This window comes from Giraffa tippelskirchi, chromosome 2 (genome assembly GCF_054371585.1).
Source record: "Giraffa tippelskirchi isolate mGirTip1 chromosome 2, T2T-mGirTip1v1.2.pri, whole genome shotgun sequence".
NCBI classification, from domain to species: domain Eukaryota; kingdom Metazoa; phylum Chordata; class Mammalia; order Artiodactyla; family Giraffidae; genus Giraffa; species Giraffa tippelskirchi.
The window spans coordinates 83,878,351-83,895,513 of NC_137276.1; the positions used below are offsets into that span (position 1 = coordinate 83,878,351).

Genomic DNA, 17,163 nt, shown 5'->3' on the forward strand with positions numbered 1-17,163 from the left:
TGTGGGGCTAGGGAGTATATGGAAGCTCTGGACTGTCTGCTCAGTTTTGCTGTGAACCTACAACTGCTCTAAAAATAAATTTTATTAATTAAAAATCATTGAACTGTTAGAAACACAAGACTATATTTTACCAAATTAAAAGAATTCTTTTTTTTTTTTTTTTGAGTCATGGTGCAAATAATTAACTTTTGGGTGACATAATTTGACATGAGAATTCATGGTGCTTTTTTACATTTATATTTAAACTAAATATAATTCAATAAAATACTTATTATGGATTCTACTGCCACTCCAATTGACAAGAACTATTGAGAAATATTAATCTTAAAATACATAGTTCAGAGATGCTAGATCATCTTTATTCATGAAATTATGTTCCCAGAAACAGTCTAGATTTCATTTACACAATTTGTGCTTCCCTGCATCTCATTCCCACATTTGTATTCTCTGCCTCCCTTCATAAGCATAAGGGCTCCACAATAATGGGACATGATTTGCAATATACATTTAGAGACTGGTCCTAATTACTTTGGATTTTCAGCTCAGAGTATACATATTGGTGGGTAATTGTTAAACTATCATATATTATTCTAAATACCAATGATAACTATTTTAACAGTCTTATCTATCAAAAAAAGAAATTTTATCCACAGGGAGGTTAGGCAACTGAATGGTTATCTTGTATCAGGCTCTGTAAGAATAAAAGAATGCAATGAATATGGGGGCTAGCTCTTGCCTAACTTATTCTTAGATTAAGAGATCATTGCATTAGTTCTGATGTCTTCTGCTGTAACTTACCCCGAATAACACCCAGGTCTTTAAGTGGAATCACCAAGACTTTTCTTTTTGTTTATCTTTTCTCGAATTACTTTGTCTTTGATGAGCATGCGTTAAGGAGGTAATAAAAAACCTCTTTTAAAGGGGCAGAGTTTTTAATTTGTTGTTTGAAAAGCTTCCGAATGGGACATTTTACTCAGGAATTGTTAACAACTCCATGCTGCCCTTTGGTGGTGTGGGGAAGGCTATGGATACCTTCACAGAGTTAGAACTGGAAGAGGAAATGTTTATTGATTTTAATAGAATGTAAGCCTGGAAAAAAGTGAAAGTGAAGTGAAAGTCGCTCAGTCATGTCTGACTCTATACAACTCCATGGACTATACGGTCCGTGGAATTCTCCAGGTCAGACTGCTGGAGTGGATAGCCTTTCCCTTCTCCAGGGGATCTTCCCAACCCAGGGATCGAACCCAGGTCTCCCATATTGCAGGCAGATTCTTTACCAGTTGAGCCACAGGGAAGCCTGGGGTCACACCCTAACCTGAGTCAGGACAATGAATAAATGAATCACAAACAAGGGAAGGAAAACTGGCACAGGATTTTCCTGGAGCTCATGGAAAGCTTCTGATGGAATCCCTGCTGCTTGCTTACAGCAAGTGCTTTTTGAGGTAGCCAAGCTTATCTTTTTCATCATATGCACATTCCAATCAAGACCTTTTAAAATATGAAATGTCCCCATTTTCCATAAGGCTGGTTTAATTGCAGACATTCACAGAAGAGAGGTTAGACCCTGACAGATGACATTGCTCCAAGTGCATCATCCCTCACCCTTGGGGTTGGCACAGGACTCCAAGCTGAGCATCATCAAAGGCCCTGCCAGAGGCTCCGTCTTAAGTACATCAGAATGACCTGGCCCTGATATTCGGTGGTGCCCCAGGGTATCTGGGGGCAAGACAGGAATTCACAATGAGAAAGTTACATGTGGCCTGTGTGGAGATCCTTTCAATTAAAGCTTTTAACGTTTTTTCGCAAGCAACCCCTAGGGATTCAGTCATTCTTATCACTAGCTTTGATGGATGGCAGGCTAATGCAGTAAATGGCTCACCCAGCTCGCTTGCAGATACTAGCAAATTTAGATCCTCTACCTTCTCTGGAAAGCTCCTCACACTTCTGATAGGGACATAGGTCAAGAAGCTTTAAGAAATGTTGATTTTTACTTAAATAGATGCATAAATGCTGTTTTCAGCAGAAATTATTCCTGTGGCTTGTTTTTGTCAGAACAATGTTTGCTCATCTTGTGTTTTCTTGATAAACTGGGCAGCAGCCTGGTATCAGGAGCAGAACAGTCCAGCTATTTATTGTGTGACTCTAGACAAATCACTTAACTTCTCAAAACCCACTTCCTCTCATATCTGCAATAGGGTAAAATACTTGGCTCATAGTTCTCATTCTGATTCAAAGGAGGGTCCTAGTTGGTACCTAAATCATTATTTATGAATCTAACTCTAAGGAGCTGTTATGTATGAATAGAGTTGTCTGTGTCTGTATGTGCACACGTGTGTTAAATATTAATACATATCCATCCATCTATCTATACACACATACATATACATGAGCTAAAATACATGAACTGAACAATCGCATAGAAAAAATGAAATATTTCCTGTTTTTTTGAAAGTAAAATCATAACATTTGGCAACATTAGGGTAAGTGGCAACGGCTCCCTGAGCTATGGCAAATACTCACAGTCCTCACTTCCTGGACCACATCCTTCCTCTGTGGCCTGCTCTTTGGTCATTTGACTGTACCATATTCTATCTGTGCCCCCACTGCCACCCCACTCTCTACTGCAGGTCTGGTGGCAAGAACTCTTCAGAAAGGCAGAGGTAAACTCCAGTTTGAATAGACTGGGTATATGTATTTACTTTTGTTTGTTTCTTTTAATGTTTTTATTGAAAAGACAATAAAATAGAATAAAAAGAGCAGTGACCGTTTTAATCAAACTTTAACTTTACAATTATAAAAATGTAACCAAAACTTCAGTTTCTTTTATACATTTTTCTGTAAACTTAATGCCAGAGTAATTCTCAAAGCCAAACTAAAAATGATGCTTGTACACTATGATGTGAACACAGCAACCAAAGTTAAAGTTTTTAAAGTATTATCTTTCCCTTAACAGAACATGATGCGTTTTCCCAACTTAACTCTAGTCTCATGATACAATCCAACACTAAAATACAAATTACATCTTAACTGGCTTAATCTAGACTTACTTAGGTTTTAGTCAGTTTTCTTTTTCCCCAAAACAAGCTAGATAAATATAATACAAGCTAATATTAAAGTGTGTTCTATGGCTCAAGTCAAATTACAGTATTATGCTGCTCATTATGTATTTAACAAAAGCAAATTGCTTCAAGTGAGTCCAGTTTAACCCAAACAATGAGTGATGTAAAACATGTGGAATAATTATGGGAAGCCAAACCTTACAGTTGTAAAAGCTGATTTGTATCAATCAAAGCCCACTAATGACAGACCTCCTTGGTCTCTCATCTTGGTTAGTTAAACTTAGAAGAGAGGGATTACAGAGGAGATGAGTCAGTTCTTTAAATTAAAAACTATTTCCACCTAACCCTATTCAGGAAGGCCCTCTGCCTTTCTCCATAGCTGCCAAACTGGGCAGATGGTGTTGCTGGAGGTGGGGATAAAACAGTGGGTCCGAGGGCATATTTCAGCCATGACAGTGCTTCTCCATCCTTGGGGAGTGTGTTGGTAATTTGTGAGACTTTTTGTTTTGGTTGTCACATGATTGAAGGGTACCACTTGCCTTCAGTTGGTAGGGCTAGGATACAAGATGCCCAGGAAAATGACCCACAATAAAGGGTTTGCCATATCCCCCATAACTTTCATGTATTCTGCCAGATATTCATACAGGTGAAAAACGTAACTGTCTTAACTCGAACCCAACTCCACTGTACACACACAGTGTCCTCAAATGGTTTTAATAAGCACCTACTTTTCTAGGAGCTCAGGTACTGTGTAAATTGAGGGAAGAGGGTTCTTTCTTTGCTCAGAGGTTTACCAAGTACTGATCTCCATTTCGGAAACTACCTGAAAGCATCACTGTTCAAATATTTAGGGTGACAATTCAACCAACCGAGTCAGTCTGCTGGTATAGATACTTTATTCAGGGTGTTTTTACCTATAGTAGTGAATATCTGATTTCTTAATTAAGGATACTGTAGAGGAAAATTTGGGTTTCCCTAGGTGGTGCTAGTGGTAAAGAACCCACCTGCTAATGGGGGAGACATAAGAGACATGGGTTCAATTTCTGGGTTGGGAAGGTCTCCTGGAGGAAGGCATGGCAACTCACTCCAGGATTCTTGCCTGGAGAATCCGTGGACAGAGGAGCCTGGCGGGCTACAGTGCATAGGTTCGCAAACAAAGAGTCAGAAACAACTGAAGTAACTTAGCAGGCCAGCAGAGAAAAATTTGTGCTTCGGTGAAAAGCTGTGTACTGTGTATAGCACAGCCCTCTGCGTTATCTGATTCTGTGGGAATGATTCTACAATTCTGTAAATTGGAGATAAGTGATAACAGTGTGAGATAATATTTGTCTTTAGACATCTGAGTTCTGAGTTTTTGGTAGAGGTTCAATTATCCTCTCTTTTCCACTGCTGAAGAAACTAGCTTTGCCTTCATTTATATATCATTTCAATATTCCTAATTTATAAATGTATCCATTTTTTGGCTTCTCTCTTGAATGGGTTATAACATTTGCCTGGTTCCTCGTTATGAGGTAATTGCCATAAATACATTTTATATCTCAGTGAGGGTCATGATTTTACCTGTTTGTTTTTTAAATAATCTTTCATCAGTTGTTTTGTCTGAGTATTTGCAAATTGAGAGACATGTCTTATTGAAAATTACTTTCCCTTTGGTTCTCCTTTTATAATAAGGTGTTTTATTTGTTTAATGTGTAATACATAAATTTCATTTCAAGATAACAAAAAGGGCATTCAAATACTTGTTATAAAAGGGAGCATGAGGTCTGAAAGGGTTGCAGTCATAGATTCCATCAGTAATTCTCTGAACAAGCCCACATATGTTACTGATTAACTGAGTCATTATTTTTTGTCAGACAGAAAGTTCTAGAGCTCCAAGCTACTTAAAGCAGTCACTAAGCTATGAATTGTTTTGGGAACCAGTCTCCTTCCCCCCAGCTCCAGCTTGGTTAAATAGGACAGGTATAAAGTAGCCTTTTATGGGTACCACTGACCCAAGTTTCTTTTTTCAGTACTTTCCCCCAGATCATCAAAAGCCAGGAGTATTCCAGACAAACTGCATTGTCTGACCCTCTTGGGTAATATCAAGAAAACGTAAATTAAAAGAAGCACTTTCCCTTATTCCCCCTCCCTTGATTCATATTTTTTCATCCCAAGATAAACACCTCATGAGTATTCATTCCCCACATCACCTCTAGGGAATCCTGATTCTGACTTGCAGTCCTGCAGTAAGTCTTAGGTCCAACTCCTATAGTATATGCATCTATTGTCACATTTTAAAATCCAGAAAAGGTGGAATTTCAGGCTGCAATTTCTTCAAGCTCAGAAAGAAACAGTGAAGTGGCTCACCCATCTTGACACAATAAATTTCACCCCTAGCTGCTGACTGGTCAGTTTTCGTTCCAATCCCAAAGAAAGGCAATGCCAAAGAATGCTCAAACTACCGCACAATTGCACTCATCTCACATGCTAGTAAAGTAATGCTCAAAATTCTCCAAGCCAGCCTTCAGCAATACGTGAACCGTGAACTTCCAGATGTTCAAGCTGGTTTTCGAAAAGGCAGAGGAACCAGAGATCAAATTGCCAATATCCGCTGGATCATCGAAAAAGCAAGAGAGTTCCAGAAAAACATCTATTTCTGCTTTATTGACTACGCCAAAGCCTTTGACTGTGTGGATCACAATAAACTGTGGAAAATTCTGAAAGAGATGGGAATACCAGACCATCTGACCTGTCTCTTGAGAAACCTGTATGCAGGTCAGGAAGCAACAGTTAGAACTGGACATGGAACAACAGACTGGTTCCAAATAGGAAAAGGAGTATGTCAAGGCTGTATATTGTCACCCTGCTTATTTAACTTATATGCAGAGTACATCATGAGAAACGCTGGGCTGGAAGAAACACAAGCTGGAATCAAGATTGCTGGAAGAAATATCAATAACCTCAGATATGCGGATGACACCACCCTTATGGCAGAAAGTGAAGAAGAACTAAAGAGCCTCTTGATGAAGGTGAAAGAGGAGAGTGAAAAAGTTGGCTTAAAGCTCAACGTTCAGAAAACTAAGATCATGGTATCCGGTCCCATCACTTCATGGGAAATAGATGGGGAAACAGTGGAAACAGTGTCAGACTTTATTTTTTTGGTCTCCAGAATCACTGCTGATGGTGACTGCAGCCATGAAATTAAAAGACGCTTACTCCTTGGAAGGAAGGTTATGGCCAAACTAGATAGCATATTTAAAAGCAGACATTACTTTGCCAACAAAAGTCCGTCTAGTCAAGGCTATGGTTTTTCCAGTAGTCATGTATGGATGTGAGAGTTGGACGGTGAAGAAAGCTGAGCGCCGCAGAATTGATGCTTTTGAACTGTGGTGTTGGAGAAGACTCTTGAGAGTCCCTTGGACTGCAAGGAGATCCAACCAGTCCATCCTAAAGGAGATCAGTCCTGGGTGTTCATCGGAAGGTCTGATGTTGAAGCTGAAACTCCAATACTTTGGCCACCTCATGCGAAGAGTTGACTCATTGGAAAAGACCCTAATGCTGGGTAGGATTGGGGGCGGGAGGAGAAGGGGACGACAGAGGATGAGATGGTTGGATGGCATCACCGACTCGATGGACATGGGTTTGGGTAGACTCCGGGAGTTGGTGATGGACAGAGAGGCCTGGCGTGCTGCAATTCATGGGATCGCAAAGAGTTGGACACAACTGAGCGACTGAACTGAACTGAGCTGCTGACTGAGAATGTCTTCAGCTGACAATGATGAATGAAAAAAGAAAAAATCCACTCCTGGTTGTTTGCTACTAAGATATCCTTATTTCAAGATATCACTTTTCCTTTTATTAAATAAATATTTATCTCCAAAAAAGTACAGAAGAGCTAGGCAAATAAAAATAAACTTTAGAAAATTTATAAGCCTGGTTTATATATTGCTTTATTTAGAGGATAATTCACACATGTTGTTTTTCTTCCACCTAGTAAAAGGAACATGCATAATAAATGAAACTAAGCTTAGCAGGAAATCCATCAATAAGGTTAATTTAAAGTGTAGGCAGGATGCAAATCTCCATATGGATATCAAGGGGTTTGTTCTTGTTTCAAAACCAATTGAGTTCTAGACATCTGAATATGCCTCTCTGAAGAACCACCAAACAGAAGGGAATTCCAGCAACTTAAACATCTACAGCCTGATGATATGTTCTCTGAAAATTCATGTTTTGGATCGCCTAAAATTAAGAGCAAGGCTTAGGCTAGAAACGGGGCCATTTGCTGCAAGCAGGCACTCAGGACCTGGGTTGCAGGGTTCAAAATCTGGCACCATCACTCACAAGCTCTATGACTTTTGAGTGAGATACAAAAATATCCTGGGCCACAATTGCCTCATGTGATAGCATACAGTGCTGTATAACTTCATATATAGTATATGTGGTTGAAATGACTACTAGAATCCATAAAAGAAATTATTAGCATTGGCTGGGCATTTTATCATTTAAGACAATTTTTAAAAATAATCATAATTGGTGAGGGGAGATATGTACAGAAATATGAGGAAGTATACTTTTAAAGATTACTTATTTTAAAAGAATAACTCCTCCAAAGAGGAGGTAAGGACATAACACCTCAGAAAATGGTAGAAATAATTTGTTTTTCAGCATGAGTAAACTTGGTTCTCTGTAGAACTTTACTATCTTCTTGACCTAAGTCCTCCACCAAATAGGACTTAGGACCAGAGAGGACTCTGACCCTTACTAGGTAAAAGACAGCTTTCTTGCTCATCCCATTGGGATTAAGTGTGTGCATAAAACATGAAAAACAAGAATCTTGGGAAATGAAGATCTTAAATGTTTTCAGTAGTAAGACATTGCCTAACTCCTTAATTTTTTAGTCTCCAAAATGAGGGCTTCCCTAGTGACTCAGCTGGTAAGGAATCCGCCTGCAGTGTGGGAGACCTGGGTTCAATCCCTTGGTTGGGAATATCCCTGCAGAAGGGAACGGCTACCCACTCCAATATCCTGACCTGAAGAATTCCATGGACTGTATAGTCTATGGGGTCACAAAGAGTCGGACACGACTTAGAGACTTTCACTTTCACTTTCAAAACGAAGAGCATTAAAGTTAGAGCACTAAGGCAAGGCAAATAAATAAAAGGCATCTAAATTAAAAAGCAAGAAATAAAATAATCTCTTTACAGGTGACATGATCTAACATGTACAAAGCCCTAAACATTTTACACACACACACAAACTGTTAGAACTAATGAGCAAATTTGTCAAAGTTGAAGGATATGAAATCAAGACACAAAAATCAGTTGTGTGTCTGTACACTAACAATTATTAAAGAAACAATTCTGTTTATAATAGCATCAGAAAGAATAAAATACTTGGGAGTAAACCTAACCAAGGAGATGAAATACTTGTACATTGAAAATTAAAGAATATTTCTGAAAAAATTAAAGACACGAACAAATGGAAAGACATTCCATGTTCATTGATTGGAAACAATATTTTAAGATGGCCACATCGCCCAAAGCAATTTTTTTTTTAAGTGAACACAGTTTAAAGATTGTAGATACCTTGCTATTAAAGAGAATTGGTAAGACGTTACCACAGTTCAAAGGAAGAACACATTTATAGATCAGGAATAACAAAATGAATATGCAAATGAAGGCAAAACTGATGTTTTCCACAGTGGGTAACAGAATCCAGTTAAACCTCTATTGGATTTAATTTATGTGTCTATAAGCAAGAATTATTTTGCATTAGTACTTTTTTTCTTTTTTTAATTGTGGTATAGTTGACTTATAATGTGTTAGTTTCAGGTGTATAATACAGCAACTAGTTATATGTATATGAATATATATATATTTCTATTCTTTTTTGGATTCTTTCCCTTATAGGTTATTACAAAATATTGAGTATAGTTCCCTGTGCTATACAGTAGGTCCTTGTTGGTCCCTGTTGGTTACCTATTTTACATAGAGTAGCGTGTATACATTCACTGGAGAAGGGAATGGCTACCCACTCCAGTATTCTTGCCTGGAGAATTCCATGGACAGAGGAGTCTGGTGGACTACAGTCCATGGGGTCACAAAGAGTCAGACATGACTGAGACTGAGTGACTAACACACACACACACACACACACACACACACACACACACACACACACACACACACACACACACACACACACACACACACACACACACACACACACACACACACACACACACACACACAGTATGTTAATCCCAAACTCCTAATTCATCCTTCTCCACTGCTTTCCCCATTGGTATAAGTTTGTAGATAATTTTTTGAAAACTGGGAGCCTCAAGTCACTGAATAATCACTACTGACAAGTACTGAATGTGTGCCATGGATCAGGCCTGAGATAAATGCTTTACACGCAGTATTTCACTTCATTCTCATAACACCTGCAAATTGGTACTATCACTCCTTCATGTTACAGATGAGCAATCTAAAGTGGAGAAATTTACGTCATTTCTCCCAGGTTATATTGTGGATAAAGTGGCAAAGCTCAGACAGTGTTTATCTGACCAGACTTAAAGCCAAACAGGCATCTCCTTGGCTCTGGGCTTTGTGAGGGTGGAGGGAAGGGAGGTTTGCCATGAAAGTGACTCCTGTGTGACTCTCAATTTCCTACCAGGGCATTTAGAAATCACTTTGGAGGATGTCTGAAATGACCTAAAGATGAAAGACAGTAAACCACTGGGTCCTTACCTTAGAAAACTGAAGGGCAATGAAGGCTGGACACAGAGTCCTCAGGAATTCAGATTAGCTTCTAGAGCCAAATGCCAGCATCATCCTCAAAGCCTAACTGAGGAAATGCTTGGAGCATTTGGAGCAAAGCCCTCTAAGTATGCTGTAACATTCATATTACTGGGCACTTTCTGAAATTACTAGTTACACTCAATTGGATAAATGCTTCTAAAAGCAATTAAGAATGTATTCTGTGTTAACTTCCTGGATAAGCTAGGAAAAATACTCATTATCTTGTCTCTCTGGGAAATACTACACATTCTTAGAGGCTTGGTCTTCTTGCCACAGTTGTAGGGGATAAACAAAGGAGGGGAACCAGAGCTCCCCAGCCCAGCTGCAGGTGTCCCTTCAGTACCCACTCCACACCCACACCACACACAGACCTTGTCACCCAGCTCCTTTCCCCAGTTTGAGAAAGCCCAGTGTGATGAAGCTGGGAAACACAGCTTCCTGCCTAGTCCCAGTCACACTCCCCAAAGCAGATGGCCTTCAGGGACCTCCAGGTAATGGCTCAGTAGGGGCAGGTGGCCCCAGAAAAAGGAAGAGGCCTCAGAAAGGGCATGGTTGGGAACTCTGGCCTCACAGTAGAGCCCCTCAAATCAACCCTCATCCTTTTCCCACATGAATGGGATAAGCCCACCTGCTGATTTCACAATTACAAGGTGCTTCCAGAGGGTACTGCACATAATGGGTTTCAGCTCCCGTCTACAGAGAAGTTTCCTCTTTTATTTGACAACTAGTTGTGCCAGGTATGGGCTTTCCTGGTGGCTCAGATGGTAAAGAATCCATCTGCAATGCAAGAGACCTGGGTTCGATCCCTGGGTTGGGAAGATCTCCTGGAGAAGGAAATGGCAACCCACTCCAGTATCCTTGCCTGGGAAATTCCATGGACAGAGGAGGATTGTAGGCTATAGTCCATGGGATCACAAAGAGCCAGACATGACTTAGCAACTAAACAACAACAACAACCCAATCTTCATGCACCTGTATGGCCCCTCACACTTGAAAAGGGCTGACTGTATAACAATAAGACACTGCAGAAATGATACAAGTGCAACTTCCAACGATAGGTCATAAAAGACATTGCAGCCTTTGCTTTGCTTTCTGCTAGATCACTCATCCTGGGGGAAGCCAGCTGCCATGTCATGAGAACACTCAAGTAGCCCTAAGGAAGATCCATGTGCAAAGAACTAAGGCTCCTATCAACAGCCATGTGAGGGAGTCATCTCAGAAGTGAATTTCCAGCTCCAGTTAAGCTTCAAGAGACCACAGCCCCAGGCAGCATTTTAACTACGATCTCATGACAGATCCTGAGCCAGAACCATCCACCTAAGCCATGCTTGAACTCAACCTGCACAGAAACTATGTGAGATAATATTTATTGTTTTAAGTCACTGTGTTTGGAGTAATTTGTTATACAACAATAGATAACCAATATATCCACTGTAGTAGTCAAGTCTCTATATCTATCAATCATTATGTCTTTCTGTATGTATAATCTTTCCCAATACAATTCTCATACCCAAGATCAACAGAAAGGAATAAAAAGCAGGGAATAAAATTCTCTTTCACTCTCATTTGATAAGCAGATCCAAGATAAGAATGTTAGTTGGGGAGGATCACGTCCTCCCCACGCCCCCATAGGTTTCCATAGAAGGAAGAGATTAACCATTCCACTTTCCAGGAGGAGGGGAAGGAGAAAAGTTTGAGAATTTCCCTTCCAGGAGCTTCTTTTTGTCCCTCACTCTCTCCTCTCTGGGCTAACAGACTTTACCTGAACAGACTTCCCAAATTTTATCATTTTGGAGAAGGCACTCAGCCCTGTGCTCCAACTACAGAGGGAGGCTGACTCTGCAACTCAACAGGTGAGCTTAGAAAAGTAGTCCTGTGGGATGACCCAAGGTGGAACAGCCCTTCCAAGGAAGCTGTGGAGTCTTAAATTAGGTGGGGTATTAGGATCCATGTGTCACATGCTTAAACTCTGTTCTCCAAGCCAGCTTTATTTATGAATAGTGAAGTCTCACTTTGATCTCCCTCTGTGTAACTTTGTGTCTACCTCTTGGTTCCAAATTCTGAAGAGGAAGGAAGGGGTGTTATTAGCCCCTGAAACATCAGCAAGAAGCATACATTCAACATGGATGTGTTATTCTAAATTACTTTTTTATCTTCAATCTTCCTCAACATTTTCCCAAGTTATCACTTTCCCAAGCCACCACCTATATAAGAAACCTCTGTTACATCCTATTCTAGTCTCACTTTCTCAACATAATTGCTCATCTTCAAAATCTAAGTAGTACACAGCAGAGGGAGAATCTAGGTGACTGAGGAAGTCAGCCCATGTCATTGATCATAGTAACGATAAGGACACCTACCACGCACTACTATACTGCTTATGTTTTTAGTCTCTCTTTAATCCTAATGATAACTCTGATGTGACTAGAGCTTATTTCTATTTTATTGAGGAGAAACCCGAGCCTCAAAGGGAAGGTTCACAGGAAAGTGACAGAACATCCTAGGTTTGTATGCATGTCTGGCTGGCTCTGAAGTCTCTGTTGTTTCTAACACTCAATATTACATTTAAAGCCCTACTTTGGACCTTAGTCAGTTTAATAAGCATTATTGTATTTAGGAAAAAGTCAGTTTTCATTCCAATCCCAAAGAAAGGCAATGCCAAAGAATGTTCAAACTACTGCACAATTTCACTCATCTCACACACTAGTAAAGTAATGCTCAAAATTCTCCAAGGCAGGCTTCAGCAATACGTGAACTGTGAACTTCCAGATGTTCAAGCTGGTTTTAGAAAAGGCAGAGGAACCAGAGATCAAATTGCCAACATCTGCTGGATCATCAGAAAAGCAATAAAGTTCCAGAAAAACATCTATTTCTGCTTTATTGACTATGCCAAAGCCTTTGACTGTGTGGATCACAATAAACTGTGGAAAATTCTGAAAGAGATGGGAATACCAGACCATCTGACCCGTCTCTTGAGAAACCTGTATGCAGGTCAGGAAACAACAGTTAGAACTGGACATGGAACAACAGACTGGTTCCAAATAGGAAAAGGAGTACGTCAAGGCTGTATATTGTCACCCTGCTTATTTAACTTATGTGCAGAGTACATCATGAGAAACGCTGGGCTGGAAGAAACACAATCTGGAATCGAGATTGCCGGGAGAAATATCAATAACCTCAGATATGCAGATGACACCACCCTTATGGCAGAAAGTGAAGAACTAAAGAGCCTCTTGATGAAAGTGAAAGAGAAGAGTGAAAAAGTTGGCTTAAAGCTCATTGTTCAGAAAACTAAGATCATGGCATCTGGTCCCATCACTTCATGGCAAATAGATGGGGAAATAGTGGAAACAGTGTCAGACTTTATTTTTTTGGGCTCCAAAATCACTGCTGATGGTGATTGCAGCCATGAAATTAAAAGACACTTACTCCTTGGAAGGAAGGTTATGACCAACCTAGATAGCATATTTAAAAGCAGAGACATTACTTTGCCAACAAAGGTCTGTCTAGTCAAGGCTATGGTTTTTCCAGTGGTCAAGTATGGATGTGAGAGTTGGACAGTGAAGAAAGCTGAGCGCCGCAGAATTGATGCTTTTGAACTGTGGTGTTGGAGAAGACTCTTGAGAGTCCCTTGGACTTCAAGGAGATCCAACCAGTCCATCCTAAAGGAGATCAGTCCTGGATGTTCATTGGAAGGACTGATGTTGAAGCTGAAACTCCAATACTTTGGCCACCTCATGCAAAGAGTTGACTCATTGGAAAAGACCTTAATACTGGGAAGGATTGGGGACAGGAGGAGAAGGGGACGACAGAGGATGGGATGGTTGGATGGCATCACCAACTCGATGGACAGGGGTTTGGGTGGACTCAGGGAGTTGGTGATGGACAGGGAGGCCTGGCGTGCTGCGATTCATGGGGTCGCAAAGAGTTGGACACGACTGAGCAACTGAACTGAACTGAACTGATTGTATTTAGATGGCTTGAAAATTTTTCTTTAAGTTTTATACCTTGTTAATGATAATGCCAAGTACATTTTTAGGGTTATTATCAAATTTTGGAATTTTTCTCCCAAATTACTTTGATACATAAGCTATAAAATTTCAGAACATTTCAAGTTTTCTTGTTGTTTAGTTGGTAATTTTGTGTACAACTCTTTTGTAACCCCATGGACTGTAGCCCACCAGGCTCTTCTGTCCATGGGATTTCCAAGGCAAGAATACTGGAGTGGGTTGCCATTTTCTTCTCTGGAGGATCTTCCTGACCCAGGGATCTAACCTCCGTCTCCTGCGTTGGCAGGTGGGATTCTTTTACACTAAGCCGTTTGGGAAGCCCCAAGTTTTCTTGGGTCGTGACTAATATTAAATACTCTTTAAATTAATGACCCTTACTGACTAGTTTGTTGCTGGTGCCCAGGTTACAATGGTATATGTTTAGTTTTTTTTTTTATCTTAGTTGATGTCAGTGTTTTGTGTCAAATTGGCAAGGAGTTTAAATCTTTTTCAATGTGGTCAGATATTTTGCTTTTCATTAATTTCATGTTTAAGGTGTCCATGTTTAAGCTTACCAGACCACCTTTCCTGCCTCCTGAAAAATCTGTATGCAGGTCAAGAAGCAACAGTTAGAACTGGACATGGAACAACAGACTGGCTCCAAATTGGGAAAGGAGTACATCAAGGCTGTATATTGTCACTCTGCTTATTTGACTTATATGCAGAGCACATCATGAGAAATGCTGGACTGGATGAAGCACAAGCTGGAATCAAGATTGCTAGGAGAAATATCAGTAACCTCAGATAGGCAGATGACACCACCCTTATGGCAAAAACCAAAGAGGAACTTAAGGGCCTCTTGATGAAAGTGAAAAAGGAGAGTGAAAAAGTTGGCTTTAAGTCAACATTCAAAAAACTAAGATCATGGCATCCGGTGCCATCACTCCATGGCAAATAGATGGGGAAACAAAGGAAACAGCGACAGACTTTATTTTCTTGGGCTCTAAAATCACTGCAGATGGTGACTGCAGCCTTGAAATTAAGACACTCGCTCCTTGGACGAAAAACTGTGACCAACCTAGACAGCATATTAAAAAGCAGAAATATTATTTTACCAACCAGGGTCCATCTATTCAAAGCTATAGCTTTACCAGTAGTCTTGTATGGATGTGAGAGTTGGACCATAAAGAAAGCTGAGTGCCAAAGAACTGCTGCTTTTGAACTGTGTTGTTGGAGAAGACTCTTGAGAGTCGCTTGGACTGCAAGGAGATCCAACCAGTCCATCCTAAAGGAAATCAGTCCTGAATATTCATTGGAAGGACTGATGCTGAAGCTGAAGTTCTCATACTTTGTCCACCTGATGTGAAGAACTGACTCACTGGAAAAGACCCTGATGCTGGGAAAGATTGAAGGCAGGAGAAGGGGATGACAGAGGATGAGATGTTTGGGTGGCATCACCAACTCAATGGACATGAATTGAGCAAGCTCTGGGAGTTGGTGATGGACAGGGAGGCCTGGCATGCTGTAGTTCATGTGATCACAAAGAGTTGGACATGACTGAGTGTCTGAACTGAACTGAAGCTATCCAAGAATCCATTTCTTACTTTTATCTGAAATGTATGCCTTCCTCTTGATCATTTACTGCTCTTGGTATAATTAAAAAATGTTTGCTTCTATTCGTTTCTTTAAAAAAAATTTCTATCACCCATGGCAGTGTGTCTGTGTGTGTCAGTCAGTCATGTCCAACTCTCTGTGATCCCATGGGCTATAGCCCACCAGTCTTCTTCTGCCTGTGGGATTTCCCAGGCGAGGATATTGGGGTTAACCATTTCCATCTCCATCACCCTTGGTAGAGTGGAGGCTTAATTACCTTTATGTTCTCCATATAGAAAGTTACATTATAAAATCACTGTCATATTAAGAGTCAAAAAAATTGGAGGGAAATGGTTCTATTGAACTAGTCTTTTGATAAATAAAAATAACTTATTTCCTCAAAAAAAAACCATTATTTTGACAAGTTCCCCTTTAGGCTGAGACTGGGCTTGTGGGTTTCAGAGAAGCATGGAATTTTAAATTCTAACCTAAAGAGTCAATTCAATGAGTAGAGTTTCAGAGAAGTATGGAATTTCTGGCCTCGAAACTTCTCTCAATATCAAGTCCTACCTCATCCCCCTTCATTTACAGATGAGGAAACTCAAAGTTTAGATCACTTCCCAATAATTTAATGGTAACTTGTAAGAACTATGGGTTGTCCAAACTGCTAATATGATTATGAAGTTAGCTGTGCAGAGATTTTATTCTCTGAGGTCTCTTATTTGACCATCCGATATTTTATTCCCTGAGGTCTCTTATTTGATCATCCAATTGTTGGCTTGGGCCCAAGAGAACCAAACAAACTGAATTCATAACCAAAAAATGTGCTAATTCCCCTCCCTTGTCCCACCCAATTGCTTTGGAAGATGGTTTTACAGAGGTGAAATACAATTCTTTCGTAGAAGAACAGAAACATTTTGTTTGTCTCCATCCAAGCTCAGAGTTTCACATTTTATAGTCAGTTATGGGATGGTGGTATTCACAGTAAAAACTCAACATCTAGACCCAAAGAGAATTGAGCCCATGTCACAATTACAGAGGTACAAGAGGGCTAGTTTGTCTTGGATGCAAACTCTGACATTTTGTAACATTTTGTATTTGGTTCACTTAGGAAGCTGTCAATTACTGCCCCAAACCAATCATTCTTTGCTAAAAATACACTTAGAAACTCTATTTCTGACACTTTTAGGAATTTCCTTGGCATTTTACCAAGAAACATCACTTATTTGGAAAGGAAAACAACTCCCATATTTTCTGCTGTAAATGACCCTTTGCCGCGTGGGAGAGCACAGGCATATACCATCCTATATGTTGGGCTCTGACTGTACAACAGAGGCTGGTGAGCCCATCACAAGCCCAGCCTCAGCCCAAAGAGGGACTAGTCAGAAATAACATAGGGCATTCTGGACTTCACCTTTCTCTTCTGGTAATACTGCTATGACTTGTCCTAGTGACCGAACTTCAGTTGGTCCCTGGGTCCTTCCCTTGTCTCCTTCTTCTTGGCCCAATGCCCTCTTGTGATGCCCTTCTTACAGGATCCTTTCAGATGGAGTGCAAAGCAGTGAAATTCAGAGCACTAGCCTCAGAGTCAGATGGTTCCAGGTTAGGTTTCAATGCTGGGATCTGTCACACTAGCTATGACCACAGTGATTTTTGTTTAGCCTCTGATCCTTGATTTCCTCATCTGTGAAACAGGCATACAGTACCTAGTATGGAGAGTTGTTGTGAGAACTGAAG

General features: G+C 40.2%; 1 long non-coding RNA gene across 1 annotated transcript in view; it reads left to right on the plus strand.

The window, feature by feature from the left end:
- Window positions 1-17,163, plus strand: part of LOC145538069 (uncharacterized) — a 54,298-nt gene that overhangs the window by 18,261 nt on the left and 18,874 nt on the right. The window contains exon 3 of the long non-coding RNA XR_014076621.1: window positions 10,944-11,198. This is a non-coding gene — a long non-coding RNA (uncharacterized LOC145538069). The remainder of the gene's footprint in view (window positions 1-10,943; window positions 11,199-17,163) is intronic.